General features: G+C 35.1%; 1 pseudogene; it reads right to left on the bottom strand.

The window, feature by feature from the left end:
* Positions 1-23,486: 23,486 nt before the first annotated feature.
* Positions 23,487-23,566, bottom strand: LOC125119028 (uncharacterized; annotated as a pseudogene).
* Between the last annotated feature and the right edge of the window lie 1,537 nt (positions 23,567-25,103).

The following is a 25,103-nucleotide window of genomic DNA, read 5'->3' as shown; positions in this document are numbered from 1 at the left end:
CCCATAAGGCTATCAGCTGGTTTCTCTGCAGAAACACTACAGGCCAGAAGCGAGTGGCAAGATATATTTAAAGTGCTGAAAGGAAAAAATTTGCAACCTAGAATGCTCTATCTAGTAAGAATACCATTTAAAATAGAAGGGGAAATAAAGAATTTCTCCAACAAACAAAAGCTAAAAGATTATGGCAATACTAAATCCATTCTAAAAGAAATACTGAAAGATATTCTCCAAATAAAAAAGTAGAAGAAAAAGGAAAACACAATTGGAAAGCAATCAATTAAATAAGACAGCATACAGATATAAACATGAAGGTGTTAAAAAAAAAGACTTCAAAAGCATACAATGTGGGGAAGGAAAGTAAAAAAAATATAGATTAATTTTTTTTTATTTTAATGATGTGTTTGAGCCTATATGACTATTTGGTTAAAGCAAGGAGTTATAGGAAGGGCTTAACATGCTTAAAAACAGGGCAACCACAAATCAAAACTGAATGTAACAAACACAAAAACTGAAAAGAAAAGTACTCAAGCATAAAATAAATGGAAATCATCCAACCAAAAAAAGGAGGAAAAGAGAAACATAGAATCAACTGGAAAACAAGGTATAAAAAGGCAATAAATACATATCTATCAATGATCATCTTCAATGTCAATGGACTGAATGCTCCAATCAAAAGACACAGAGTAACAGATTGGATGAAAAAGCAAAAATCTTCAATCTCCTGTCTACAAGAAACTCACCTTAGGGCAAAGGATACATATAGATTGAAAGTGAGGGAATGGGAAAAGATATCTCATGCCAATGGACAAGAAAGGACAGCAGGAGTTGCAATACTCATATTAGACAAAATAGACTTTAAAATGAAGGACATTAAGAAAGACAAAGAAGGGCACTATTTAATGGTTAAAGGATCCATTCAAGAAGAGGACATTACAATCATCAATATATATGCCCCTAATATATGAGCATCCAGATACTTACAACAAATACTAACAGACATAAAAGGAGAAACTGATTGGAATACAATCATAGTAGGAGATTTGACCACCCCACTCACATCAATGGACAGATCCTCTGGACAGAAAATCAAGGCAACAGAGATCCTAAAGGACACGATAGAAAAGTTAGACTTCATTGACATTTTCAGGACATTACATGCAAAAAAATCAGAATATACATTCTTCTCAAGTGCACATGTAATATTATCAAGGATTGAGCATATACTTGGGAATAAATCTAAATTTACCACATTTTAGAGTATAGAAATTATTTCAAGTATATTCTCTGACCAAAAAAAAAAAAAATGGCATGAAACTAGAAATCAACCACAGGAAAAGAAAAGAGAAAAAAATGACTACCTGGAGACTAAACAACTTGCTACTAAAAAACCAAGGAGTCAATGAGGAAATCAAGAAGGGAATTAAAAAATACCTCGAGACAAATGATAATGAAGACACAACCACTCAAAATCTATGGGATGCCACAAAAGTAGTGCTCAAAGGGAAGTAGTGCTCATAGTGCTCATAGAATTTTCCAGAAAGGGAAGTTCATAGCAATATAGGCCTTTCTCAAAAAGGAAAAAAAAACTCAATTGACTCAATTGACTATCTAAATGAATTAGAAAAAGAAGAACAAGCAAAACCTAAAGTCAGCATAAGGAAGGAAATAATAAACATCAGTGAGGAAATCAGTAAAATAGAGATTCAAAAAACAATAGAAAATATCAGTAAAACCAAGAGCTGGTTCTTTGTAAAGGTAAACAAGATTGACAAAACTCTGGTGAGACTCCGTAAGAAGACATGATAAAAAATAAAAAAACCAAATAAACAAAATAAGAAATGAAAAAGAAGTCACGATGGATACTACAGAAAAACAAACAAAATCAGAGAATACTATGAACAATTTTATGCCAACAAATTTGAAAACCTAATAGAAATGGAAAACTTTCTAGAGACTTACACCCTGCCAAAACCAAATAAAGAAGAAATAGATCAATTGAACAGACCGATCTCTAGAAATGAAATTGAATATGTCATAAAAACACTCCCTACAAATAAAAGTCCAGGACCAGATAGCGTCACAGGAAAATTCTACCAAACATACAAAGAGGAACTTATACACATTCTACTTAAAATTTTTCAAAATGTTGTAGAAGAAGGAACACTCCAAAAGACATACTATGACGCCATCATCAACCTAATTCCAAAACCAAAGATACCACCAAAAAAGAAAATTATATGCCAATATTTGTGATGAACATAGTTGCAAAAATGCTCAACAACATTTTAGGCATTTGAATCCTACAACATATAAAAAAGATCATACAACACAACCAAGTGGGATTCACCCCAGGTTCACAAGGATGGTTCAACATATGCAAATCAATAAATGTCATACACCACATTAACGAAAGAAAAGTAGAAAAACACATGATCATCTCAGATGCAGAAAAAGCATTTGACAAAGTCTGACATCCATTCATGATCAAAACTCTTACCAAAGTGGATATACAGGGAACATAACATAATAAAAGCCAAGACAAATGGCTTATGACAAATGGCTTTATGACAAACCCACAGCAAATATAATACTTAATGTAGAAGAGCTGAAAGTATTCCCACTAAAATCTGACACAAGACAAGGATGCCAACTCTCACCGCTGTTATTCAACATAGTAATGGAAGTCCTAGCCACAGAAATCAGACAAACAAAAGAAATTAAAGGCTTCCAAATAGGAAGAGAAGAGGTAAAACTGTCACTGTATGCAGATGACATGATACCATATATAGAAAACCCTAGGGACTCAACCCATAAACTACTCGAACTGTTCAAAAAATTCATCAAAGTAGCAGAATATAAAATTAATGTTCAGAAATAAGTCACACTTCTGTATACTAAACATTAACTATTAGAAAAGGAATACAGAAATACATTTTAAAATTGTACCCCAAAAATCAAAAACATGGGAATACACCTGACCAAGGAAGCAAAGGACCTATATGCAGAGAACTATAAAACATTAATCAAGGAAATTAAGAAGATGTAAAGAAATGGAAAGATATTCCATGCTCCTGGTTTGGAAAAATTAATATTGCAAAAATGGCCATACTACCCAAAGAAATCTACAGATTCAAGGCAATCCCTATCAAACTATCCATGAAATTTTTCACAGAACTAGAACAAACAATCCAAATATTTATATGGAACCACAAAAGACCCAGAATTGCCAAAGCAATCCTGAGAAACAAACACCAAGCAGAAGGCATAACTCTCCCAGACCTCATGTAATCTTACAAAGCCACAGCCATCAAGACAGTGTGGTACTGGTACCAAAACAGAAAGACAGACCAATGGAACCGAATAGAGAACCCAGAAATAAAGCCAGACAACTACGGCAAATTAATCTTTGACAAAGGATGTGAGAATATAAAATCAGAAAAAGACAGTCTTTTCAGCCAGTATTTCTGTGAAAACTGGACAGCTGAATGCAAATCAATGAAACTAGAACACAGCCTCACACCATGCACAAAAATAAACTCAAAATGGCTAAAAGACTTAAATATAAGACAAGACACCATCAAACTCCTGGAAGAGAATATAGGCAAGACATTCTCTGACATCAACCTTACAAATATTTTCTCAGGTCAGTATCCCAAAACAACAGAAATAAGAGAAAACATAAACCAATGGGACCTAATCAAATGGACAAGCTTTTGTATATCAAAGGAAACCAAAAAGAAAGCAAAAAGACAACTTATAGAATGGGAGAAAATAGTTTCAAATGGTGCAACTGAGGAAGGCTTAATCTCTAAATATACAAGCAACTTATACAACTCAACATCAAAAAAGCCAACAATGCAATTGAAAAATGGGCAAAATACCTGAATAGACTGTTCTCCAAGGAGGATATACAGATGGTCAACAAGCACATGAAACAATGCTCGACATCCCTGATTATTAGAGAAATGCAAATCAAAACTACCATGAGATACCACCTCACACCAGTCAGAATGGCCATCATTAATAAGTCCACAAATAACAAATGCTGGAGGGGGAGAAAAGGGAACCCTTCTGCACTGTTTGAGGGAATGTAAGCTGGTACAACCACTATGGATAACAATATGGAGGTACCTTGGAAAACTATACATAGTACTATCATATGACCCAGCAATCCCACTCTGGGGCATATATCCAGACAAAACTTTCCTTGAAAAAGACACATGCACCCACGTGTTTATTTCAGCACTATTCACAATAGCCAAGACATGGAAACAACCTAAATGTCCATCTACACATGATTGCATTAGGAAATGTGTATATATACAGAATGGAATACCGCTCAGCCATAAAAGAGAACAAAATAATGCCATTTGCAGCAACATGGGTGGAACTAAAGACTCTCATACTGATGAAGTAAGTCAGAAAGAGAAAGACAGATACCATATTACATCACATATCTGGAATCTAATATATAGCACAAATGAAACTTTCTACAGAAAAGAAAATCATGGATTTGCAGAATAGACTTATGGTTGCCTAGGGGGATGGGGAGGGAGCATGAAGTATTGGGAACTTGTGGTTAATAGATGTCAACTATTGCCTTTGGAATGGATAAGAAATTTGATACTGCCCTATAGCACTTGTAACTATATCTGGTCACTTATGATGGAGCATTATAATGTGAGAAAAAAGAACCTATACATGTATGTGTAACTGGGTCACCATGCTATAAAGTGGAAAATTGACAGAACATTATAAACGAGCTATATTGAAAAAAATAAAAATCATTACTAAAAAAAGAAACTAAAATGCAAATGATTTTTTACACACAGACTTGATGTATCTTGATTTCATCAGGAATAACCAGTTCTGATAGGAATTATTTTATTGAGATTCTTTTGATCAAACAAAGGAAACAGATTGTTTTGATCTTTAGTTCTGCTAAAAATGGTAGATTTTTTAGTACTACTTACTGTAAGTCACAAATAGAGAAATTTAGTAACTCCTCAATAATTTGAATTTCTAAGATGTAATACCTGATAATTTAAACAGATTGTGTGGATATTCACTTATGAATTGTCTGTGTAAGTGGGAAAGCCTAAATTAATTGATTAATTAATTATGAATTGTTTATGAAGCATATCAATTATTTAAGCAATGTATAATTAATCATTTGCAGAGCAAATGTTTTCAAATGCTTAAGCCTTTATAATTCTAAAATTAACAATGATTTACCATAAACTCATCACATATTAATTAAAACATGTCTTTTTTGTTCCCATTATCAGTAATATGTTTAATTTTATTCATTTGACTTTGTTATAGAATACCTAATATATTTCAGACACTGTGCACAATGCTGGATATACAATATTGAGCAAAAATAGGTGTAGAAGCTGCCCTCACAGATGCTGAAAATAATTTAATCATTTACTCTTATTTTAAAATTTTCCATTTGACTTTTCAGTAGTACTAACTTGCCTTTCTTTCTCCTCTCATTTATCTGAATTAATGTGATTATTTTGATCCAGACTCTCTCTCTCTCTGCATCCCACCTCTACTGAAGGGGAATTTGTAATACATTAAAAAACACTATCCATTAAAAAATGTTACTATAGAATCTCCAATCAAAATTGATTTCCTCAGTCAGGCTTCATTCTCTTGTCCCATAAATTTCCATATAGCATCTGCGAGTGCAACACTGTCTCTACTTTAATGGGAAATCTAAGCATAATCAGAAAATAGTTCAGTGATAATGGAATAAGAGCAAGGATTTCAGTGTCACCATTGAGAATTTTTAGTAGTATCAAATTCAGATACCTTTAAAGAGCCATTCTCTAGAGTAAAGACACCTGATAAAGAGACTGTGGAAACTGTATAGGTCCACACTGTGGTCTCAGTCTCCTGTTAGTTTTTGAGTGTATGAGCAAATTTTGCCATTGAAGCTCTTCATTCTTCCAAGGTGATGGTAAGTTTCAACTTGTTTGAGAATGATTTCCTGAATACTGGTTATTCAGAAAAGGAGTTGGCATCATTTCAAGTCCTGGACAATCCCAGTCTTGGAACCTATTTACCTCCTTCTACAGAGGAGGGAGCTGGTACTGTTCTCCATCAGAACAGAGGAGGAGCTACGTTTGGCTACATTGTATGGCAACTGAATATCAGTCTATGATCACAATTGAGTTTGCTGCTTCCTTCAGTGCTCAGCTTAAACGTCCCATAATTTAAGAGTCAGAATTACTCTCCCAGATTCTGATATCCTGCCCAGGTAGGTTTCTGTGCATTATTTATCTCTGGAGCACAGGCTGACTGGCTTTTGTTGTACTGTCTCGTTGCTGACTATTTTCTTCATACCCCCTACCTAATATCTTCCCTCTGATATATTACTACACCAGTTTTACTGCTCTGGAAGTCATTCTATTCCAGAAAAGTTACTATGTACTTCTCTGTTTTCAGCCATTTTAGGTTAAATTTAACAATATGAGGCAACTTCCTTACCTTATTTTCAAGTTTCTGAGGAACACTACACTGTCTCTCACATGCATAAAACTACATGTGACATAGAGAATAGACCTGTGGTTGCCAAAGATTGGGGGAGCAGTCTGAGAGTTTAGGGTTAACAGATGCAAACTATTGTATATAGAATGGATAAACAACAAGGTCCTACTCTATAGCACAGGGAACTATATTCAATATCTTGTGATAAACAATAATGTAAAAGAATATATATATATATAACTGTATCATGTTGCTGTACAGCAAAAATAAATACAATATGTAAATCTAATATACATCCATAAAAAAATACAAAGGAAAAATACGTGGAAGCTGACCATGGAGGTTTTCGAGGAAATTCTAGATAGAATTTCTGGAGCTAGGGTAAGCTGAAATAAACCCTAGGAAAACCAAGAAAGATTAAAGATTAGTTAAGACTACCCCCTAAAAACTACATTTACCATAAGATAGATAATATACTCAGACAAGGGCTAGGCAGACATGTATTAGAAGATTCATTTTGTCCATAAACATTTATTTCACTCTGGCCAATTATCTTTATGTTTTACAGCAATTTGTAGATAATTTTAATGTAATTTTTCTACTATTCTTTAAAATATCCTTAAATTTCTGAGTTTAGTAAAAGTAGAAACATTGCCATGCTACTTGACATGGACTATTATTAAAGTTTTCTGGAAAATTAAGAAACTTGAGCTGTTCATTACCTTTAACTTTATATAAGAAAAAACTGATTTTAATAGTATACCTAAATTATTACATTGATTTTTTTATTGTTCTTTAGAAAGTATTTTTCAGGAAATTTATGAATATATATTGGAAACTGAGGATATAATAATTAATAAATAATGGATATTTATTGAGTATAAACTATACTATATGTCAGACATCATATTTAGTGTTTTATATATATTTTCTTATTGATCTTCACTACTACTCTTTTCATATAAAACTAATAAAAGCTTGAGAAAACTAAGTTCACAGTGACATAATAGGGGTCAAAGCTAGATCTAGATGTCTTGATAAAATAAGTGTGAGAAGGGAATCTCAAAGGATAATTAATATGGAAAAACAATTCCTTGCTTCTCAAAGGTATTTTTTAAGTAACAAATTTTATAACTAATGACTAGATGTTTAGGTCAATAATATTATGGTTGGGGAAAAAGATAAAATATGAAATGAAGATAGACAATACAGAGATGACTAATAAAAAACTTAATCATGTAATCATGGCAAAAAAATATAGTAATTAATGCCCAAGACTTATAACAAGTTATGCCCATGTTTTAAAGACTAAAGGGATGTTAGCATCTTTCAGAATCTCTACATTCTATAGTTGGTTTCTGACTGTGGATCTCTCTTACGGTGACTTCATACTATCCTGTCCTCTCTTGTAGCAAACAGTAATCAAAAGACCTGTTGTGCCTATTGTGATATAAAGTGAAATAAGTCGCTGAAATTAAATCTGCTTGGAAATCATATCAGGCATCATTTCCAACCACAACGTTATATGACTAGAAAACAACAACAAGAAAAAAAAACTGCAAAAAACAAACACGTGCAGATGAAACAACATGCTACAAAGCAACCAATGGATCATTGAAGAAATCAAAGAGGAAATTAAAAAATACCTAGCAGCAAATGACAACAAAGAGACCACACTCCAAAACATATGGGATGCAGCAAAAGCAGTTCCAAGAGGAAAGTTTATAGCAATACAAGCCCACCTCAGGAAACAAGAAAAAGCTCAAATAAGCAAGCTAACTTTACATCTAAAGCAGCTCGAGAAAGAAAAACAGACAAGATCTAAAGTTAGTAGAAGGAAATAAATCATAAAGAGCAGAGCAGAAATCAATGAAATAGGAACAAAGAATATCATAGAAAAGATCGATGAAACAAAAAGATGGTTCTTTGAAAAGATCAACAAATTTGATAAACCCTTAGCCAGACTTATCAAAAAAAAGAGAGGACTCAAATCAGTAAAATTAGAAATAAAAAAGGAAAAGTAACAATGGACATCACAGAAATACAAAGCCTCATAAGAGACTAAGATATGCAACTACATGCCAATAAAACAGAACACCCAGAAGAAATGGACAAATTCTTAGAAAAGTACAATCTTCCAAGACTAAACCAAGATGAAATAGAAAAGATAAATGGACCAATCACAAGACCTGAAATTGAAATTGTGATTAAAAACTTCCAACAAACAAAAGGGCAGGACCAGATGGCTTCACAGGCAACTTCTATCAAACATTTAGAGAACAGCTAACACCTCTCCTTCTGAAACTATTCCAAAAAATTGCAGAGGAAGGGACACTCCCAAACTCATTCTATGAGGCCACCATCACCCTGATACCAAAACCAGACAAAGACACCACAAAAAAAAGACAACAACAGGCCAATTTCACTGATGAACATCGATGCAAAAATCCTCAACAAAATCCTAGAAAACCACATTCAACACTACATTAAAAGGATTGTACATCATGATCAAGTGGGACTTATCCCAGGGATGCAAGGATTCTTTGATATCTGCAAATCCATCATTGGGTACACCACATTAACAAACTGAAGAAGAAAAACCATACGATCTTCTCGATAGATGTGGAAAAAGCCTTTGTCAAAATCCAACACCCATTTCTGATAAAAACCCTTCAGAAAGTGGGCATACAGGGATCCTACCTCAACATGATAAAGGCCATATATGACAAACCCACAGTGAACCTCATTCTCAATGGTGAAAAGCTGAAAGAATTCCTGCTGAGATCAGGAACAAGACAAGGAGGTCTCCTCTCTCCACTACTCTTCAACATAGTTCTGGAAGTCCTAGCTATGGAAATCAGAGCAGTAAAAGAAATCAAAGGAATTCAAATTGGAAAGGAAGAAATGAAACTACCACTATTTGCAGATGACATGATACTATACCTAGAGAATCCTAAAGACTCTACCAGAAACCTGTTAGAGCTCATCCATGAATTTGGCAAAGTCACAGGATACAAACTTAATACACAGAAATGGACTGCATTTCTATGCACTAACAATGAAAGATCAGAAAGAGAACTTAGGGAAGCAGTCCTGTTTACCATCACATCCAAAAGAATAAAATACCTAGGAATAAACCTACCTAAAGAGACAAAAGACCTGTACTCTGAAAACTATATGACCTGTACTTTGAAAACTGATGAAGGAAATCAAAGATGACACAAATAGATGGAGAGACATACCATGCTCTTGGATTGGGAGAGTCAATATTATCAAAATGACTTGTGACTACCCAAGGCAATCTACAGATTCAATGCAATCCCTATCAAATCACCAGGGACATTTTTCACAGAACTCAAACAAAATATTTTAAAGTATGTTTGGAAGCACAAATGACCAGAATAGCCAAAGACATCCTGAAAAAGAAAAATGGACCTGGAGGAATCAGGCTCCCGTTCTTCAGACTATACTACAAAGCAACAATCATCAAAACCATATGGTAATGGCACAAAGACAGACATATAGATCAGTGGAACAGGACAGAAAGCCCAGAATTAAACCAACGCACCTACAGCCAACTCATCTATGACAAAGGAGGCAAGAAGATACAATGGAGAAAAGACAGCCTGTTCTATAAGTGGTGCTGGGAAAACTGGACAGCCACATGGCAAAGAATGAAATTAGAACACTCCCTAACACCATACACAAAAGTAAACTCAAAATGGATCAAAGACCTAGATGTAAGACCAGATACTATAACATGGTTAGAGGAAAACATAGGCCAAACACTCTCGGACATAATGACAGCAACATCTTCTCAGATCCACCTCTTAGAGTACTGGAAGTAAAAACAAAAATAAACAAATGGCACGTAATTAAACTTAAAAGTTCCTGTGCAGCAAAGGAAACCCTAAACAAAATGAAAAGACAGCCCACAGAATGGGAGAAAAATCTTTGCAAATGAACCGGCTGACAAGGGATTAATCTCCAGAATTTATAAACACCTCCTACTACTCAATACCAAAAGTCAAACAACCCCATCAAGGAATGGGCAGAAAATCTAAAGAGACAGTTCTCCTAAGAAGACAAACAGATGGCCAACAAGCACATGAAAAGATGTTCAACATCACTCATGATTAGAGACATGCAAATCAAAACCACTCTGAAGTACCACCTTGCACCAGCCAGAATGGCCATCATCCAAAAGTCTACAAACGATAAGTGCAGGAGAGGGTGTGGAGAAAAAGCAACCCTAGTACACTGTTGGTGGGATTGTCAACTGGTAAAACCACTGTGGGAAGCAGTATGGAGATTCCTCAGAAAACTAAACATAGAACTACCATGTGATCCAGCATTCCCACTCCTGGGCATCTATCCAGAGAAAACCATGACTCGCAAAGACACATGTATGCCAATGTTCATCGCACCACTACTTGCAATAGCCAAGTCATGGAAACAACCTAAATGTCCATCGACAGAGGAGTGGATCCAGAAGAGGTGGTACATATACACAATGGAATATTACTCAGCCATTAAAAGGAACAAAACACCAGAATTTTTAGCAACATGGATACACCTAGAAATTATCATGCTAGGTGAAGTAAGTCAGACAATGAGACACAAACATCACATGATATAACTTATATGTGGAATCTGAAAAAAGGACACAATGAACTTCTTGCCAGAATGAATACTAACTCACAGATTTTGAAAAAACTTATGGTCTCCAACGGAGACATTTTGGGGGGTGCGGGATGCACTGGGGGTTTCGATGGAGAGCCTATAAAACTGGATTGTGATGATCATTATACAACTCTGAATGTAATAAATTCTTTGAGTAACTAAAAAATATTCAGTCATAGTTTAGATTATGCGTGTGTGTTTTCCCTTGGAATATTTGATTTGGGCAGTATGTTTCCTGAAATTTTTATTTTTAGTAAGTATTCCCTGGGTGATTCTTTTAGACGAACAAGTTTGGGAAATCCTGAGCTAAGCAACTTCTGAATAAACAAACCAAACTTGCTGAAGAAATACAGTACCTAAAATAATTCAGAGGGAAGGAGAAAAAATATACTTAGAGAAGTTACTAATATTCATCACTCATCATTTCCCTCTCCTTTTCCCTCCCTCTCTCTATATTGCATCCTTAAGTGCTTGTCTTTTGATACATAAGGCATTGGGATTTGTCCAGAAAGAGTAATCTCTGCCTGAAGGAACCTTCTATATTTATGTAATATAAGCCTCTGGAATGTGTGTCTATCTGTGTGTTTGTATCTGTATCTATATTTGTGCTGTTTGGGAGATAGAAAGATATGCTCCCATCCTGTGTGAGGGAATAACATAAAAGTAAGAAAACTAGGCAGAATAAAATCACCTAGAGAAATTTTTAGAAATACAACTCCCTGTTTCCTATCCCCAGAGATTCTGATGAATTAGCTATTAGTTGAAGTACAGATCTCTGCATTAATGTGTTAAAAACTAGCACACAAGCTGACACTACTGGTTATTTTTGCCTAATTCCATTCACTAGAGCTGACTTTCCCTCTAGTTGTGTCAACTCTGATTAACTCCCTTCCTTTGAAGCCTTCTCAGGTTAAGACTCTGGTTGGGAGATGGCAGTTGTAGTTGAAAGAGATGCTTAAACTCACCAGGTATATACTACTCTCTTCAGCCTCCTATAGAATAAAGATTGGAGAAAGCATGGCAAAGTTAAAGTCAATCAGATTACAGGCCAGTTGGAATCAGGATAAAAATATGTATCTAATAGGAGAAAGATATGTGAAGTGCTCTTACATGGTTTGCACTTCTGAAGTTTGGTAGCCTCTAACTATATGAATTTATTCAAAGGGAAATGATATCACATAAGATTTTAAAATACTGATTCCTTGCTGAATTAATGGCTTATAAAAAGGGCTAATTGATTGTTCTATGTATTTAACACAGCATGCCAGAGTTAAACTAAAGTGGAAAACAGGAGTAATCACCTTCAAATGCAAAAAGTAGAGTTACCAGAGGTAAAAGGAAAATACAATCAAATAACAGCTAAATGAAACCTAATGTCTTCCAAATGTACCTAAAGTCCTATAACAATATGGAAAAGATAAAATTAATGGTATATTTGGAAGTACACAGCCCTAGTTTTAGAAAAAATTAATCATACCTGCTTTTCCTTTTTGAAAATTTAGCATTTGATATTTATCTGGTTCACCAAAGACAAGTTATTTATATATCTCAAGCCCTTCATCTCATCATCCTTTTTTCTTCCTCCCTCCCTCTCTCTTATATTCCCTCTCTATTTCATTTTCTTTCCTCTCCCTTTGTACATAAACTTTGACTAAGCATCTGGTATATAATTAGAGAAGGCAATAAAAATAATTTTTGAAAAAGTAAATAAGTGAATGAGTTACTACAGCATAGAATTAGCTCCAACTACAAAGAAAAAGATGAAACAAATATAACAAGAACACAAAGTAAGATGTGTGTATGTAATAACATGAATTAAATGAAAAGAGGGCTTTAAATCATACATACAATAGTGTAGGTAGGATTGATAACTTCTCTCACCCAGATTTGGAAAGTCTTCAAAAAGTAGATATTTGGACTGGTCTTAGTGAGAAGAAGGAGATATTAACAGCTGAGATATATGGATCATATATGGCTCAGATTCCTTTCTTGTCCTTGATCTGCATGTGCTATGGCCAGTATAAGTACTTGAAGCAGGGATCCAACAGCTCAAAAGCTTTCACTCTCACTTGGTTGCCTACTGTACAAGGGAGGCAGCCAGGTGCTGCACAGTTTCTCAAGCCAGTCCAGCCAATTACATCAGCAAGAACTTTCTGAAAGCCCGGAACTCAGGACACACCTCTCACAACTTCAGAACTATTTGTAGCATCCACATTCTTTTCCCTTACCTTCTAAGCATTTTCCCCAATATCAGTGCCAATGCTGCTCTTACTTCTCTCCTGTACCATCAACTGCACATATTCATGTACAAATATGCAAATTCTTTGAACATAAATTTGAAAATCAAATTATAAACTTCCTTATCCATCATAGCTCCTGTAAAGATGCCCAATCAGCAAGCAACTATCCAAGGAGCATTTATTCAGCCCAATACTGAAGCAGTAAGCTCTCTGAGCCTACCCAACTGCCATCTCACAACTAACTCCTCCTCTTTACCTAAGTATTCATTTCTTATGATGAAAAAGCGTGCATTCGATTTGGTGAGATTAGTAGGTATCATATTTGCACTTGTTCAATAAGGTTTTTGCCACTTCTTTTGCAGTAGGAACATGAATATCTTCCTTAGTGGGTATAGCTGTGCTCCTTCAAATAATATACAGATAGATAATATAAGATATATAGATGACAGGTGATAAATAGATAGATCATACATACATACATACATACATACTGGAGTTTACCCCCATTTTATCATTTTGTCATTTTTGACACACAAATTCCTTGCCTCCAACCTGGTTTTGGCTGTCAGCCATTATTCTCAACTTTGAAGTTATGTGATTGCAATTAACTCCACTCAGTCAACCACAGAATGCTTTCAACTACTCTGTTGTATGTTTGTTCAGATGCAGCCTGCAGAGACATCTCAAGTAAAAGAAGTAGAATGCACAAGTCTCAAAGAAAGCATTTACAACAACATAATTCTTTCATCCCAACTCACACAATATCACCCAGTAATCCACTGGAGCCAGCAAAATCAGTATAAAACCTTAATCTCTATGTCAATTTTCATTCCTCCTTCTTAAGTGAATTGTCTTTTCTCATAATACCCTGTGATATAAAAAAATGGATTATTTTGAGCTAAAGGAATAGATGCCACATGATCCCATTCAGTCACAAGCATAACAGAAATTACAGTTCTGCCTTATATCTTGGAGTCAGAGAACTGGAAATATTTACTGAACACCAATAATGAGTTCTATACTTTTATTAGATTATTACATGAAAATTCTTTAAAATATGTTTATGTTCATGTCAACTATTTCAGATTTTAAAGTCATAGGAGAAGGAAAACTTGTCTACAAATTGCTTAATAAAACTTCTAACATAGAAGGGTTTATATTTCTATAGGCACTCTTCAGCATTTTCCATCAGGGAATAGCTTCTCTCTGCCCTCCTCCTCATACTCAGACTTCTCATCTAATTGGATGGCCTCCTTCTGGTTACCTCCCAGTAGGACAACTCCCATTCGCTGTAGGAAAAATTTTTCCTCTCTAGGACACAAGAAAATGCACATGTTTAGCTTTGTAAGAACCTGAAAAGGAGTCCTCCAGAGTATTTAATTATCATCTGTCAGTAGAAAGGGATTGTAAGGACTTCCACACAGAGGATCTCTGCCTTTGTGGCTTTGCAGTATCTCTTATAATCATAGGAAGCTTGGAAATTAAACTAGATTCCTCCATTGCTGGTAACTTAAGCTGTAGGGTCAGTTTGAAATTAAACTGCATCTCTAGCATTGATATTCTTATCAAATTTGACAAATTAAAGTGACTGTAGATTATTGACTATTATAAATTTATTGCAGAAGCCTTATATTACTCACAAAGTTGTTGTAATTAAAGAATCATGTACTTCTTAATTTAAGCTTAAAGCTTTATTAAGATTATCTATTCCAATCCTCTTTTTTATGAATAAGAAAACCCAGACCCAGTTTCAGAAAGTTAGATAAAGTGCTGACTATAAAACCCCAAAGAGCTACCTATTCCATTTTTTTTGACTTCTTGGGGAGGCTTGACTTTTATTTGGTGAGGACTGTCATATTAGGGGAGAGAGGGAATTTATATAAAATATGTTATGTAGATTGTCACACTGGATGTAAATATTCATGTCTGTGTGTGTCTTGAATTCTAAAGTTGTAAACTGCCTTGATTTAGGAGGAAAGTGGCCCAGAATAGTTTAGAATCAATAAAATACTATAAAGGTGTATGCTAAACATCTTTGCATAACTATACTTTTAGAGCAAATTCTGCTACAGAGAGATCTTTACCCACTTGTAAGGGTCCACAACAAAATTTTTTGCTGACTTAGAATTTGGAACATTACTAATTTGTAACATTTTTTATGTCATGGAACCCTTCTGAAGTCTGGTGAAGACTATACATACCTTTTAAGAATAATATTTTTAAATGCATAAAACAAAAAATATAATGTTACTAAAAGATCCAGTTATGTTGAAAGACAGTTATAAAATATTTCAAAATATACAGAAAAGTAATACATGTGGTAGCTTGGTAATATTTAGCATCAACTATTATTACTACTATAGTTTTGAAGAAGTGATTAATATAGATGATGCTGTGAGTTAACTCCGATAAATGTACTATGATTTTAAACTGTCATTTATAATATGACATAGATGCTAATACTACTGTGTCATGTTGCCTACATATATAATTGAAGGAAATGCAAATTTTTTTAATTTTTATTTTATTTATTTATTTATTTTGCTTTTTAGGGCTGCACTCATGGCATATGGAGGTTCCCAGGCTAGAGGTCAAATTGGAGCTGCAGCTGCCGACCTATGCCACAGCCACAGCAATGCAGGATCCGAGCTGCAGATCTACATCACAGCTCTGCAACCTACATCACAGCTCACGGCAGCACCAGATCTTTAACCCACTGAGCAAGGCCAGGGATGGAACCCGCAACCTCGTGGTTCCTAGCCGGATTTGTTTACACTGCACCACGATGGGAACTCTGGAAATGCTAAATTTCAGTTAGAGGTTAGTGAAGATAAAGTAATTATTTCCCAGTCCAATTGTGTGACCAGACTAAATTATATCCGTAGACCCATGGACCTCAAGTTAAGCATTGTTTAAGCTAATGTAATAGAAAGGGTAAAATATAAAGAATCTGTATTTCAAAAATAATTTGGCATGCAATGTTTAGATGGTTATTGCCATTTTATTTGGAGACAAATGCATTTCACTACTATTATTGTTTCTTTTTTAATATTTAGTTGATTTATAATTTTTTGTCCATTTCTGCTGTACAGCAGACCCAGTCATACATGTATACATACTCTTCTCACATTATCCTACATCATGTTCTTTCACAAGTGATAGGATATAGTTCACCATGCTATATGGCAGGGCCTCATTGCTTATCCATTCTAAATGTAAAGTTTGTATCTATTAATCCTAAATTCCCAGTCCATCCCATTCCCTCCCTCTCCCCCTTAGCAACCACAACTCTGCTCTCCATGTCTGTGACCCTGTTTCTGTTCTGTAATAGGTTCATTTGTGCCATATTTTTGATCCCACGAATAAATGATATCATATGGTATTTGTCATTTTCTTTATGGCTCATGTGACTTAGTATGAGAGTCTCTACTTCCATCCATGTTGCTGCAAATGGCATTATTTTGTCCTTTTTTATGACTGAGTAGTATTCCATTGTATATATGTACCACATCTTCTTAATCAAACTTAGAAGATTTTGTACAGTAAAACCATTTAAAAATGAAAGGACAACCTATGGAATGGGAGAAAAAAATACAAATGAGGCAACGGACAAGGGTTTAATCTCTGACATATACAAATAACACATGCAACTCAACAGCAAAAAAACAAACAACCCAATTGAAAAATGGGCAGAGGACCTAAATAGACATTTCTCCAAAGAAAACATACAGATGGCCAACAGGCACATAAAAAATGCTCAATATCACTAATTATTAAAGAAATGAAAATCAAAATTACCATCATTCTGACCATCTCACACTAGTCAGAATGGCTATCATTAATAAAAATACAAATAATAAATGCTGGAAAGTGTGTGGAAAAAAAAGGGAACCCTCCTACACTGTTGGTGGGAATGTAAATTGGGACAACCACTATGGAAAACAGTATGGAGGTTCCTCAGAAAACTAAATAGAACTACCATATGATCCAGCAATCCCATTCTTGGGCATATATCTGGACAAAACTTCTATTCAAAAAGATAAGTTAACCTCTATGTTCACTGCAGCATTATTCACAATAGCAAAAATATGGAAACAATCTAAATGTCCACTGACAGAAAAATGGATTAATATTAATATTATTTCAAACTGTTTATATATGCTTACTCAATCATACAATAAAACTTTCTATTGAAATTTGTATTATCCTTCCAATAGTCTCTGAACTCAAACGTAGATACAGAAATACAATAATATATTCATTTTAGAGGATTATAATACATTGCATTAATATGATATCAAAGTTTTTTTTAACATATGAAGTTCTTAAGATAGCAGTCAAATTGGAGCTGCACCTCCTGGCCTATTCCACAGCCACAGCAACACTGGATCTGAGCTGCATCTGTGGCGTACACCACAGCTGACAGAAACACCAGATCCTTAACCCACTGAGCAAGGCCCACACCCTCATGGATACTAGTCAGGTTCATTTCAGCTGAGCCACAGTGGGAACGCCTCAAAGCTTTTTTCTCCAACCAATTATCTATGAATTAGATGCCAGCAGATCTATTCATCAGTGTTTCACCATTATGACCAACTAATAGTGAAACAACAGCTCAAAAAATACTGTGTCCTCCTAACTTGTTCGTAAAGTTAAAGTATGCTAACCTGTACTATATAATGCTTAAATAAATACACTTTAACATTTATGGAATGTACAATAATTACTATTTTGTTCTAAATAATTCATTTTCCCTTCTCCATTAATACTTAGCAGAAACATTACCTCAAGTTTCAGAATCTAACTAATGAGCCATTGCAGACTCAGTATAAATCCTTCTTGAATTGCATTTAGAAAATTTCCCCTGGTTACAAAAATATCCTGAATCTCAGAATATGATGAGGATCAGTTCTTAGAACTATCAAGTTATCAAGAGATTTCCTTGCTTCACTTCTTTCCAGAAACAGCAAATAAAGGCATCACTATTTTCTTCAATTCAATTAATACGACTTAAAAGGAAACAAAAGAAAAAGAAAGAAAGAGAGAAAGAAGGGAGGGAGGAAGGGAGGGAGGGAGGAAGAAAATATCTCCTCATATATAAAAGAACATTTTTAACAAGAAAATGAAGACTCATGGCTAGAAAAAGGGCACATTAATCATGACTATTAACTTTATATTTTCACATTCAAAATAGTTTGTAGCTGTCTGATAGTGACAGCTATACTCTAGCAGTCAGCCTACTATGGTCAATTGTGTTAGATCTTGAAGGACAGGAATCCTTTTATATGAATACAGTAAAAGGAAAGTACTGCCTCTGAACATTGAAGGCCTGAAAAATTCAGTCCATCAAATTACTTTCTTTTCTCTCTTCTCACTTTCTTGAAGACTTCATCAAGCTTAATGCCTTTATATACTTTCCTCATGTTGACAAATTTGGAATTTATATTTATAGCCACACTTGTCACCCAAACTTCAGACCGATGTATCCAGCTGCCTATCCCACCTGGATATCTAATATGCATTTCCAATTTAACATGTCTGAAACAAGTCAATTCGTCTTTCTCCTTAAACCTATTATTTCCAAAGTTGTTCCCCTTTAATGTAATAGAAAGTATATTTTACCCACTGCTAATCTCTACTCCTTTCTCTCATGCCTTATATCTAATCAATTAAAAACATGCTTTGGCTATACCTAAATACATCCAGAAACTCACCACTTTTCAGCAATTCCACTGTCAAAACCCTACAAGCCACTATTATCTCTCACTTAGACTATTTCAACAGTCACTTAACTGGTCTCTCTGTGTCTGTTCTTGCCTTCTTACAGTCTATTTACAAATCAGCAGGCAATAATTCTATTAAATATGTATCAGATCTTTACTTTTCTTCTCAGCGTTCTCTTGTTTTCCCATCTCACTCAGTGGCCTGTAAAACCCTACATAATCTGCCTACTGTTACCTCTCTAATGTAGTTTCCTAATTCTCCCCCCAACCCAAGTTACTTATTTGGCTTCAGCCACACTGAACACTTGCTGATTTTCAAACAGAGAAAGCATACTTCTGTCTCAGGAATTTTACAGATTTTATACCTCTGCCTGGAATGCTATTCCTTTACATATCTGCATGTCTTGTGCCCTTGCTGCCTTAAGCTCTTTGGTCAAATGCCATTTTCTTAGTGATGTAGTTCCTGACAAAGATCCTATTCAAAATGGCAACTCCCTCTCTCCAGTACCTTAATACCCTTATGCTGCTCATTTTTATTCATAGTTTTTATTAATCTGTGACAGTCTGTATTTTTATCTATTTATTTTATTATTATCTATTTATTATTATCTACCTTCCTTCACTAGAATATAACATCAGTAAAGACAGGGATTTTTACTTTTTTAATTTTTTTATTATAATTTATTTTTTTCCCACTGTACAGCAAGGGGATCAAGTTATCCTTACATGTATACATTTTTTTCCCCACCCTTTGTTCTGTTGCAACTTGAGTATCTAGACATAGTTCTCAATGCTACTCAGCAGGATCTCCTTGTAAATCTATTCCAAGTTGTGTCTGATAACCCCAAGCTCCCAATCCCTCCCACTCCCTCCCTCTCCCCCCAGGCAGCCACAAGTCTATTTTCCAAGTCCATGATTTTCTTTTCTGTGGAGATGTTCCTTTGTGCTGCATATTAGATTCCAGTTATAAGTGATATCATATGGTCTTTGTCTTTCTCCTTCTGACTTATTTCACTCAGTATGAGAGTCTCTAGCTCCATCCATGTTGCTGCAAAGGGCATTATGTCATTCTTTTTTATGGCTGAGTAGTATTCCATTGTGTATACATACCACCTCTTCCTCATCCAATCATCTGTCGATGGACATTTGGGTTGTTTCCATGTCCTGGCTATTGTGAATAGTGCTGCAATGAACATGCGGGTGCACGTGTCTCTTTTAAGTAGAGTTTTGCCCGGATAGATGCCCAAGAGTGGGATTGTGGGGTCATATGGAAGTTCTATGTATAGATTTCTAAGGTATCTCCAAACTGTTGTCCATAGTGGCTGTACCAGTTGACATTCCCACCAACAGTGCAGGAGGGTTCCCTTTTCTCCACAGCCCCTCCAGCACTTGTTATTTGTGGACTTCTTAATGAGGGCCATTCTGACTGGTGTGAGGTGATATCTCATGGTTGTTTTTATTTGCATTTCTCTTATAATCAGGGATGTGGAGCATTTTTTCATGTGTTTGTTGGCCATCTGTATATCTTACTTGGAGAACAGTCTATTCAGGTCTTTTGCCCATTTTTCCATTGGTTGATTGGCTTTTTTGCTGTTAAGTTGTATAAATTGCTTATATATTCTGGAGATGAAGCCCTTGTCCGTTGTATCATTTGAATCTATTTTCTCCCATTCTGTAAGTTCTCTTTTTGGTTTCTTTTGGGTTTCCTTTGCTGTGCAGAAGCTTGTCAGTTTGATTAGTTCCCATGGGTTTATTTTTGCTCTTATTTCTATTGCTTTGGGAGACTGACCTGAGAAAATATTCATGATGTTGATGTCAGAGAGTGTTTTGCCTGTGTTCTCTTCTAGGAGTTTGATGATGTATTCGAAGGTATTTGATTTTGGGGGTACAATTTTAAAATGTATTGCATTTTTGTATTCCTTTTCTAATATTTCATTGCTGGTATACAGAAATGCGACTGACTTCTGAATGTTAATCTTATAGCCTGCTACTTTGCTGAATTTACTAATCAGTTCAAGTAGTTTTTGGGTTGAGTCCTTAGGGGTTTCTCTATAGAGTATCATGTCATCTGCATACAGTGACAGTTTTATCTCTTCTCTTCCTGTATGGATGCCTTTTATTTCTTTCGTTTGTCTAATTGCTGTGGCTAGGACTTCCAAAACTATGTTGAATAGCAGTGGTGAGAGTGGGCATCCCAAGGCAGGGATTTTTATGTGCTTTGTTTACTGCTATGTCCTCAGTGCCTAAAGCAATATCTGGAACACGAGGCCTAAAAAAATATTTGTTGAACGAATGCATAAATGAAGGAATGTCTCTGTTTCTTTTAACTTTAATTTACCGTAGTGCCTGAGCAATGCTTATATAATCTCACCAGATCAATGAATTTCTTTTTTTTTTTTTTTTTTTTTTGCTCTAGGGCTGCACCTGCTGCATGTGGAGGTTCCAAGTCTAGGGGTCTAATTGGAGCTACAGCTGCCAGCCTACACCACAGCCACAGCAAAGCCAGATCCACACTGTGTCTACAACCTACACCACAGCCCACAGCAATGCTGGATCCTTAACCCACTGAGTGAGGCCAGGGATCAAACCCACATACTCATGTGGGTTTGATCCCTGGTCAGATTCAATCCCGCTGTGCTGCAGTGGGATTTTTTTTTTAATTTTTTGAATTACTTATTTACTTTGAAATACATTGAAAATCTCTATGAAGTTTATTTTTGTATTGTAGAAATGACTTTAGGTATAATAAATAGAAATGGATGTTGTAGTTATTTTCTCTTTTCACCTCCCATCCCCACCCCTTGTTCTATCACATGGTTTTTTCTCTGAGTAGTTTATACTTGAAAATCAAGATCGGACAGAGTAATGTTCTACTTCATAGCCTTTTTGTTACAGCAATATAACAAAATTTACTATGACAGACATTTTTTCTTTCCATAGAGATAAATTAACCCAAAGAGATTATTTAACACTATTATAACAAAAAACATATTTTATATGTCTCCTGATCATAAAAATCACCCACTAAATAATTTGTTACTATTAAATATTAAATACTACAGATAAATATCAATTTGATGTGACCTTTACATTGATATTTGTATTGATAATATACCAGCTATAGTGTCAAATAATAGCTTGAGGAGTTTAACTTCTCATGGTAAAGCCACCTTGTTTGCTATATCTTAAAAATGGCTGTCAGTTTTTACAACTTAACTAAAATATTACCATAGTATTTTATTTCAAACATGTCTACTTGAGGATGGATTATTTTGCTAAGAACAATGAAAGAAATCAGCAATTTCCAAGTTTGAAAGGTAGACACACATTTTTCAAGTGTAAAAACCAAAGGTGAGGAGTTCCCATCATGGCTTAGTCATTAACAAATCCGACTAGGAACCATGAGGTTGCAGGTTCGATTCCTGGCCTTGCTCAGTGGGTTAAGGATCCGGCATTGCCGTGAGCTGTGGTGTAGGTTGCAGATGTGGCTCGGATCCCACGTTGCTGTGGCTCTGGCTTAGACCGGCAGCTACAGCTCCGATTCGACCCCTAGCCTGGGAACCTCCATATGTGGCAGAAGCGGCCCAAGAAATGGCCCCCCCCAAAAAAAAAAGCCTACGTATGGCCAATTCCTTTGGTGCAAAAAAGTTTGTACTACTCTAGTGGGTTAATGAATAGATAGAATTATGTGGGGGGAAATATGCTAGCTTAAAGACTTTTTAAAAAACAGTACCAATTCAAAGGCCACTTATTCTTTGAAGGAGAGAGGGAGAGAGAGATGGAGGGAGAGGGAGGGAGGATGTTGAAGAAGAAACAAAATAGACAATTATGGTTAGAAACAAAAGCTCACTTGTGATAAAACATGATGGAAGATAATATGAGAAAAAGAATGTATATATATATATATATATATACACACATATATATGTATGACTGGGTCACTTTGCTGTATAGCAGAAATTGACAGAACATTGTAAATCAACTATACTTTAATATAATTTTAAAAAACAAAAGTTCAGGTAGATATTATAAAAATAAAAAAGATAAGAATTAGGGGAAGTAGCAGTATCAATAAATAGAAGAGAAGAGGGAAGCATACATGGGAAGAGTTATGGTCCATGCCTGGGAAATGAAGACTACAGAAAGAAATATTAAGCCTGTGATGGAGAGGAGAGTATGTAGGAAGCAGAGAAAATAGGCCACTGATTGAGACAAGCTCTAGTTGAGAAAGTGGGAGTGCAGGTAGATGAAAAGAGAAGTGGTTACAACTGATAAGTGGAAAATCTTTTCTCATTTCACCTTTTTCTAGGAAGTCGTCCCTTTACCTTTCCATCTTACTGTTATTTTTCTTGTACTATCTCTAGCAGTAATGAATAGAAATTGTAAACAAACTATAGAAATGATTCCTGAAAGTATAGTCTTCAAAAAAATAAATAAATAAATTGTAAACATTTTTCAGAAAAGGAAAGATATACTTGAAATTGAGACAGATGAATTATCATTGTGCCTTTATTTCTATTCTCTACAATGAACACTTCTCCAAAATGTGAAAGATGTTCCTGGAGACAAAGTCTCATAATACTCTGAAGTTGTCAAGGGTTTAGTGTTTACACAGGGAATGTTATCTTGTTTAGCGGTCCATCTCCACCCTTTCTATAAACAATTCTGTTTTATTATAATGACACATCTCACTTGAATAAGCTTCCTGGAAACTCTCTAAGGTCCCTTTCAACTCTAAGAGTCTAGGATTTTAATAAGTCTTTTGGTAAAATATTTTTGTACTTTAGCAAACTCAAACAATTCATTGTTAAAAGGAGAATCTTTCCACATTTTAAAGATTCTTAGAAATACAGAAAAAATTCTGTGAATAATGTAAGAAACACAAAAATACTTATGATCTAGAATTAATAAAAGTTAGCATTTGATTATTTTTGATTCCCATTTGTATATCCACATGTATGTAAAAAAGAAACAGAACAATCAAAATTAGCCTGGCATCTCTTTTTCTCTTTCCCTTGTCCTAATCCATCTATCCCACTCCCATCATCCCCACCTTAGAACAACCTATAAAATGAATTTTTTTTCTTTTTTGTAGTCTATTTTAGACTTTATTTTAAATTTCACTATGTGTGTACAACCCACACACACGCACATCAGTGGACATCACACAGTATTATTTTGTGTATTTTTAAAATATGCATTAATGTCACATCATTTGTACTTTTCTGCCCCTTGCTTTTTCCAATCATCAGTATGTTTTTCAGATCTATTCATGGGGATACCTTATCAAATTCATCTATCTAGAGTTCCTGTTGTGGCTCAGCATGTTAAGAACCTGATATAGGCTGTGTGAGGATGTGGGTTCCATCCCCGGCCTTACTCAGTGGGTTAATGATCCAGTATTGCTACAAGCTGCATATGCCACAGATGTGGCTTGGATCCTGTGTTGCTGTGGCTTTGCCATAGGCCTCAGCTGCAGCTGTGACTCAACCCCTAAGTTGAGAATGTCCATATGCCATAGGTGTGCCCATAATAGGAAAAAAAATCCATTCTGCTATTTTTAAAAAGTTTATTTTTCCTTTATTCTATTGTGGACCTATATTGCTTTTAATTTCTGGCAATATAAACAATAACAAACATATGGCTACATGTCTCCTGGGTAATAAATGTGAGATATTTTCCAGAGTATATACCCTGAAGCTGATTTGGTGGATAATAGGGAATATGCATATTCAGCTTTACTTCACCTTCAGCTTTACTAGACATTTACAAATGAATTTAAGTGAATTGCCCTGATTTTCACTCTCACCAGGATTTATTGTTGCCCAACATCCTCACTAATACTTGGCATAGTCATGTCTTTTTTTTAATGTTTACCAGTCTGATTGTAACATTTTGCTTCTCTTGTTACAGCTGCACCTGCAGCATATGGAAGTTTCCAGGCTAGGAGTCCTGTTGG

The sequence above is a fragment of the Phacochoerus africanus genome, chromosome X (assembly GCF_016906955.1).
Source record: "Phacochoerus africanus isolate WHEZ1 chromosome X, ROS_Pafr_v1, whole genome shotgun sequence".
Classification (NCBI taxonomy): Eukaryota; Metazoa; Chordata; class Mammalia; order Artiodactyla; family Suidae; genus Phacochoerus; species Phacochoerus africanus.
The sequence above is the reverse complement of the archived record's forward strand: the minus strand, read 5'-3'. Positions and strand labels throughout refer to the sequence as shown.